At 35.9% G+C, this 8,473-nt stretch overlaps 1 long non-coding RNA gene across 1 annotated transcript; it reads left to right on the plus strand.

Moving 5' to 3' along the window:
* Positions 1 to 2,508: 2,508 nt before the first annotated feature.
* On the plus strand, positions 2,509 to 6,497 carry LOC126634705 (uncharacterized). The gene is made up of 3 exons (XR_007627421.1): positions 2,509 to 2,782; positions 3,566 to 3,760; positions 5,045 to 6,497. It is a non-coding gene; the product is annotated as an uncharacterized LOC126634705 (long non-coding RNA).
* The last annotated feature ends 1,976 nt before the right edge of the window (positions 6,498 to 8,473 follow it).

Raw genomic sequence — 8,473 nt, forward strand, 5'->3', positions numbered from 1 at the left:
TGGCTAACCTTGTTGTATTTAATCTTTCTTGAGGTAACTGTTATCTTTCATTCTTCTGTGCTGCCCATTACTAAAGTATCTATGAAACTTAAAATTTGAGATGTACTTGTCTTCAATGCATCCCAGCAAAACTAAAATAAAGTACAATTTTCCCCATTTTTTTCCTGGGTAACAGAGACAAGAGTTGTTTAAGATTGTAGCTAGAATCCCAGGAAAACTGGAAGAGCGAGGAAAATAGCTCCACTCTTCCAGATTTCCATCTGACACGTGAAATCTCACTGCATATAATGTTTTTTCTCCTTTTTTCTCTTATTTACTATACTGATTTACAGTCTGTGTGACTCTTAATAGCAACAGTGACAGAGCAGGGGAAATAAAACCTAAGATACATTTAGATCTTCTTGATAGAAAAGAACATACCTCCTTATTTGTATGGGGATGGTTTGCAGTGCCAACAAAGTTTCATTATATTGAATCAAATTGGACTGTGTTTGAAGCAGGTGTTTTTAATACCTCCAGTACCTTATCCAGTGTGATGTGGCTGGATCATTCAAATATTCTCAAGCTGCAAGGCTTGTGTTTTTTTTCTCATTTCCAAGGTGGACAAATTTACACTTAGATGATAGAAGTAAGAAGGAAAATTGTGTTTAACTTTTAGTTGGAGAAGACAAAGGCTGAATTTTCACAATTGCGTGCAATAATGTGTTTTCAAAAGACTCTAGTCTAAAAGCTGCTCTTTCGCTTGCCATATTGTCCTCAGAGACAGATTTTGCTCATGTCAAGGTTGAGTGATCTCAATATCCAAAATGGCAGCATGATGACAGATAAGCACAGAAGAGAATGAGAAATAGAAGCACTTGCTCTCTATTTCAATCTCCTTTCATTTGATGCTTGCTGCTGATGACACTGTGGCTGAAATCATTATATTTCTGGTGCAGAACCTCTAGCTGCAGTTTCAGAGCTGGTAGGCTTAAAAAACAAAGAAAAAAAAGTGATGTTGTCCACTATTCTTCTGATTGTCAAAAGATGCATCTGCTTTACTAATGGAATCCAATTCAAGTTTGTTGGAGGAATTGCCATGCATGAGAAGATACGGCAACTATCAAAATAACTTCAACTTTACTCCAAACTTCAGTCTAGCTGTTAAAAAAGTGTGCAGAATGTGAATGCATTCTAGAGCATCAAAACAGCTACATGCATGAGAGACCAAATCCTATCCTGATATTAAGGCAGTGAAGTAAGCATCAGCTAGTATGAGAATGCCTAAGTAGAAGAGGTAGAAAAAGAAAATAAAATGTAATAACATGGTTATAAACACTCCCTTTGACTGGCTGCAGTCTCTCTCAAATTATTATACCTCAGAAACTCTAACTATTATTGATAATACTTTTTTCTTTCAGAATTCTTTTAAACATCACACCATAATATAGGACATAACAACTCAGGTGTTACAGCTAAAAATTGTCATCATTAGGGCTGTTATCATAATGCTGATACTTATCATCAAAGCAGAATAAAGACCGTATTAGTTGGTATTTGGCATTATGCAAGCACACCAGTGTTGTGATTAAAGTAGTGTCTTCTAAAGGTTTTGTGCTTTCACCAAGTGGCGACTTATTCTTGAAGGCATTTGCAAAGCATAATGTGGTGTGACAGTTACAATCCTGGAATGAAAATGTAAAAGATGCTACACTCCAGGTAGGGAAATAGCCTGTTAAGTGATTTCTCCACTCTTTCTTTTTCTGATTTTTCTCTATAGAGTTCTTCCCTTTGGTCTTACACTTGCTATAAACCTCACTGATAGCATTTTCAAGTGTTGGCATATTAAGAGACTTTTTTTAATTCTTTACATCTGCTAATTGAGCTTCTCTCCAAGTGATTGCTTTAAAAGCAGGGCCTATGTTCATCTAGAATTCAACATGTTGTAGTGTAGAGTTCAGATTTTGTTCAGTTTGTTAACCCAAGAAATGCTACATAACATTGAGAGCTCTGACAAAAACTCCTCTATTATTGGCATCTATAGAACCAGATTGTCAGAACTAGGGAACAGCTCTAGAATAAATAAATGCTTTTCTCAGGTCTTCACGTGTAAGTTATGAGTGACAGCATTCAGTTTATCTCAGAGCAACAGTAGTAAGACAAATTAATCGTTAACACATAGCTGTGATATTTTAAAGATCAGTCCATAGAGTTAAGGGGATATGTTGCTACTTTGCCATCACAATGAGGTAACAGTAAAGGTGCAGTAAATGTTCTAAGGAAAAAAATATTTCCTAAGTGATTTTTCATTATTGCTTGTCTATTGGGGAAGGTCACCATGAAAATAAGCAATCTCTAGGATAAACTAACTGATTTTGGACAGGTCCGTTGGCTGATCTGTTTCAAGACAACAATAAGACCCACAGAATGCAAGTCCTTCCTGGCAACAGCCTGTTATTAAAAACCACACCATTAGCAAACTTCTGGGCATAAAGGAGTCACACTGAAATTTTACTCAAAAGAGCCGAAGCAGGAGTGAACTCCTATGGAAAATACATAGAATTAGTAAAGCAAGAATATTCCATATTAAGGTTAACGTGAAGCCTTGTTTCCCTGTACAGCTGTGTTGAGCTAGCACATCAGTGCAGACTGTCAAATACTTTGTCATAATAGGTTATGCTCTTACAGGTCTGCACACATTTCTTCAGGAGTGGCTTTCAAGAACTGTTCTGTTGGAGCCACATCAAACACAGTTTTTCAAACCTATTGAAGATATTACTTCTCAGTGTGATTAATTAACAAGGTATGGGAGGAATCTAACTTCTTACCCTCAATCATTTGTGTTGCAAAGACATTAATGAAAAAATCATAGAAATTATATTTAATGATAGAATACCCCTCTCCTCCTTCCTCCCTCACTTCCCCCCAATCCCAATCAGAATTAGGGCTCATACAGACAGTAGTGCTGGCAAATAGCTTCAGAATTATTATGAAATGTTTAAAAGCCTTAACTGTCACTGTTCTGGATCCTTCAGGAGTGGTACCTAATGCCACAACAAAATTTTCTTTCTTGATTTCCAAAGAATGCAGGATCAAACCTACTGGGACTAATGTTTTCTGGTTAATTATACTACTTATTACGTAGCATAAAATGAATTAGAGGGATTGTTAATGCTCTCTACAAAACTGGTATCTTTGAATGTGAAATGAACTGAAAATTAAACCCAAAATTTTAAAGCCCTAAGAGCATTCCAATATTCTACTGTATTTGTATATACTGCAAACTATGTAACATTTATTCCTTATGTTTGTAATACATACTGTATTCTGATACATTCTAAATACAATGAATACATAATATAGCTCATAATGGGAAGTTTTGCTTACCAGATATGATTGTGCCTTGATAAAACCCCCACACTACTATGCATAAAAATCTCTTGTTAAAATACTGTTGGAATAATAATTTACACACAAAAAAATACCCATTAGCATTAGTGTTTTTCTTATTACAGCTAATGGCAAACCCTCATTGATTGCAACAGGAGTTCTTTTCAGAGAGCTTTTCTGCTTACTTTTACTGCAGGCCAAATTATACCTCTGTAATCTCTGGAACCCTTAGTATTTTCCATTGCCACATCAACAGCTGCCAGCCTTTTTTCAAGTGCCTGAGTCTCTGCTGATGTCCCCAGCCAGCTCACTCCACGGGGCCACATCTGAATATACACATTCTGCTGTTTGAATTGTCATTTCCCTCCCATCTAATGACTAATCTCTGCAGGTAATTATATCAATCAAATGAAAGATATATAGAACACGGATATTTATGTGTAATCTCTGCATACAGTCTTTTTTAGGATAATAGATCAATAAAATTGTAATAGGTCCTGGAGTAAAAAAAAGATAAAAAAGTAAAAAAGATGAAATATTTAAAAAATTACTTCCCTTAGTGTGTTTCTAAATTAAAAGGCTTCTAAACAAAAATATACCAAAAAGATTTACACAAGTTTACAGGGAAATTGCCATTTGAGGTCTCATCCAAACTTCCATCTGATGGCTATAGATGTAGACATACATCCTGTTTCAGACTGGGGTCTGGGATACCTGCTTTAAAGGAAGATGCAAGGAGCTATCCACATGAATGGGAAGTTCAGAAGAAAAAAACCCCAAACCTATAACACAATTACTTTCCAGGTTCTGACAAACCCTGGGCCATGAATGATTTCTCTTTTAGTTTGCCCTGTCAGAGAAAGGCACTGATTATGGCAAATTCTTGATGCAAGTTATTTTCTCCATTTCTATGCTAAAGTTTGTACTCTTTTCATTTGTTATCCTGAGTGAAATAGCCAACGTTTTGTTGTTTTTTTTTTTTTTTGTTAGCAATTCAGCATCTTCCATTTCTCTGAAGATGACAATAAGTTTGTTATTACAATGAAGTGATAAAATGTACAGTCCTTTTTCAGGTACGGTGCATCATTTATAGTGATGCCAGCTGGAAATGCCAAAGGTACCATTAAACAAACAGGGGGAAAACTCAACAAAGCTGCAAAACAACCAGGAAGATACACTTTCTGTTATTATTATTTAGTCTCTTTTAGTAAGGTATGTGTTCAGTGAGCTGAGCCAGAACAAATACTATCACCAAACTTCAGCTACCTCAAAAAAAAAATCTATTATCATCACAGAGACAGTCACAGCTTTACCAATGAAGTCTGCAATAACAGTGTACCTTGTAAAGAGATTTGTTTTTTTAAGTGGTAACCAGATAAAGAGTTGAAGCTATCATTAAATTGATAAGGCTGCTGACATAAAGTATGCAGACAATTATTTTAGTACATTGATGGCTATATTTCTCACATACAGTATTTAAGCATGACAGTTGCTCCTTTCTTTTTGATGCCTGTGTGATTCTCATCAATATTATTATTGACTATGCAGAACAGCATATAACCTTGTTGGATTCAGTTTGCAAATGGCTGGTCTCACACTGTTTTGTAATTATTATTTGTCATATATTCTGTACAAATTCATATTTACCTGCCTTGTTTTCTTCACATTCCATTAGGTGCTTCTGCAGAGCCTCAAAAACTGTGCTCAGTTGCCTGCTGTCTCACTGAAATAAGAACAAGAAACCTTGGGAATATATGATACAGGAAACCCACTTGTGGAATCAATAGCTTAAAATTTGCTTGATTTGGAGGTGCATGCAGTTCACATTCAACAGTCACAGATGGATTCATGCTCCAAAGATCCATTTGTAAAACCAAGTTTGCTCTTCATCCCCATAAATCCTGTAGCAATGAAGAGCATAAATGTTACATTTTTTGCTATAAAAAAATAAGTTCTTTTGTTTGTGAAACACAAAAGTATCTTAGGATGTCTCTTATATCTGTGCACATGCAGAATTAAACTGTTAGCTATGAATTACGTGAGCTACACACCCATATTTCTTTTCTCTTTTTATACTGCTTTGCATTTGCCAACCTACAACTTCCTGTAGTTGACTTGCAAGCTGATCACCTTGAAAAACTTTGGTCACCTCACTTTTTCTCTCTTTTATAGATAACAGGAATATGCTACTGGCAACCTCCTTCTGATGGAAAATTAAGCATTTACTCCTCCCATTTGTTTTCTGTTATTTGGCTCTTAATTCGTGGACTATTCCATTAATTCCAGGGTTAATAAACTGCCCTTATAGACCTCACAAAGGACCTTCTTTGCTGCTTTCCTAAAACCCTAGTATGTACTAATAATTTTGCATTCTTATCTCATGAGGCCTTTGGCAGTGTTAACAAACACAGAGGTGTGAGGTATTGCCAACCACTTTACATAGGTTCTTTCACCTCTTCTCTAGTATATTGCAGCTACCTGTGTGTCTACTAATTGCATTCTTTATTACAGTTTCTAATAATCTGTGTAGCATGCAAATCAGACTTAAAGTCAACCTGAAGTCAACCCTAGATGCAAGTGGTGGACATCCCAGCTGTGTCTCTGGTAACATTTTGGGGAACTGGTAACATACCACATTGTCACATAAACAATTTTGATGTAATGTCTTTTTGAACATGAAGGTAAATAATATTAGATCCTGGCACTCTTTACTCTTGACACTGGAAGATTTCTGTAAATAACCCTTCTTTTATGGTGTCTTAAGTTTAATATTTCTCCAATTAATGCCTGGTTTAAAAAAAAAAAAAAAAAAAGTACTGCTGGCAGAACTTTTTTGATGACCTTCTCCCTGAATACTGATGTGGTGTAACCAATATATACAGTTTTTCAGCAATGGCTTTTTATCTTCCCTGACCGCTCTTTTTATACCCTGGATCAACAGTCTGCTCCAAACAGCTCTCTCAAAATCTTCCTAAGTTCTGATGTGATAAAAACAGATTTTGTTACAAGGTTTAATATCTCTAACAGAATATACCAGTTTTAGCTTTAACTAGCAATATTCATGGTTGTTTGCAAGGAAATACTGTCTACTGGGAAAGACTGGGGTTTTTGTCTCTTCTTTTGTGTGTGGGGGGGGTTTTTTTGTTTTGGTTTGGTTTTGTTTCTGTTTTGTTTTTTTGGTGTTTTTTTTGTTATTTCTTAATTACTTCCTTTACATGGCTGCACAATCGTGTTGGCCTTTGAAGGTCATTAAAATAAAATAAAATAAAAAATAAAATAAAATTCTACTGCAGTGGTTTAGTTTCAAAATTTCCCCTTAAAAGAAATTCTTCTTTATAGAATTTGCTAGATCTTGAACTACTATATCTCATTTCAAAATGGCAAGTCACAGCACAGTATGGAATGCCATATCCCACATTATGCTCATCATGCCATTTATGTAAATGTCATAATGTGCCGTGAAACAGTGCATTGTTTTACTTTTAATAAATAAAACATTTCTTTAATGTGATACACATTGACATTTCTTATCAGATTCACTGGATATTTGCGATAGAAGTGAACACCAAATACAATTAAACCATTTAATATGAGGAAGAAGAAAAACAGATACGCATTCAGCGTACTAATTAGAGGAGCAGCTATTTTCTGGGTATGTCTCTTAGCCTGGAATAATTTTTCTAGGATATTCAAAACAGATGCTCTTTTAATTAGAAGCAGAAAATCTGAGTTTCACTAGCAACACCCAAGAGTACTTTTGACTGTAAAACACAAACTTTATGTAAGTTCTACCACCTTCTGTTATGTAAATGTCTACTTATGTATACATCTGCTAGATGGCATCAGCTCAGTGAGAATATGTGCCTCTCCCTGTGGCTGAGACAGTCTCCCCTGAACAGAGGAGGGACTACTAATCAATAAAATAGCATGAGCTGCTGTTCTTGAACAACAGTTGTTGAGACCTGCAGCTTTTTAAGCAGTGGATCCTGGATTCTAGTGCCTGTGCTGTGTATATGCAATTTAGTTAGCTGTTGCTGTCTATGACTATATATAGAAACAGATTTATTACTAGGCGGTGTGTTAGTAAGAGAGAAAATCCAGCCTGATAGGAGGAAAAATATTATTTCCATTGAGTACAAAAACATCTCCTGTAGCCTCCTTATCCTTCTCTCTTTTTTTATAGTCATGATAGCAGTGATAGATGCCTGAGAAATACCTAAGCCAGAATAAACCTCAGTAGAGAACCCAAAATGAAATGTGACCTCTCAAAAATTTTAATTTTACTACAGCAAAAATACAATAGCACCAAATTGCAAATGACAAGTTCACAGACATAAAGAAACCAAACCCATATTATCACCACAGGTCATTCCATGTCTAAATGTGGACAATAAGAATGAGAAGGGAAAAGCACAGCCTTGTTGCCAATACTGTCCCTTGAGGTCTGGGCAGCCATTCCAAAAATAATAGCTAGCAAGTCATAATAAAAAGTATGGCCTGGACCTTAACTCCTTTTGGCCCTACTTAAGGTAAAAGTTAAGTACAGCAATTTGATTCCTTCACAGGGCAGGTTTGTCCATGACAACATAGTTAGAACAATTCTTATCTTCTACATTGTTTTGACTGCCTGAAGTTGCATCCTGTTCACCACATTTCTAAAGGCAGAAATATCCTAACGTTTCAGCCTTGCCCTGTCCAAGTTTCGGTTGGAATCTGCAAAGTAAGTGTGCAAGAGGCACCCTGTTGGTTTAAGATGACACAATCAATCATGAGACTTACCTAAGCTTAGCCAAGAGCCAGTATCTTAAATATTGAGAGCCCTAGAATCACTGGTGTCTATCAAAGACTGGTTAGCTCCGAAAAAACGGGAAAGACAACTTTTTCTTAAGCTCTTAGTTACTTTAGAGAATGAGAAGAGAAAAAAGGTCTAATGAAATAGGGCTTTAATTGGCTCACCGGTGATAATGAGACCTGTGTTAATTAGCTTGTTCAATACCTTCTCTCTGGATTTAAATAAAAAAGGTTGGGTGTTTAGACTGTCCTGCCATATTGAACATATGTACCATATCCAGACTAGCTTGCAGACTGTGGCCCTAAGCACACC

Source organism: Myiozetetes cayanensis, unplaced genomic scaffold, assembly GCF_022539395.1.
Source record: "Myiozetetes cayanensis isolate MyiCay16 unplaced genomic scaffold, myiCay2020 scf10, whole genome shotgun sequence".
NCBI classification, from domain to species: Eukaryota; Metazoa; Chordata; class Aves; order Passeriformes; family Tyrannidae; genus Myiozetetes; species Myiozetetes cayanensis.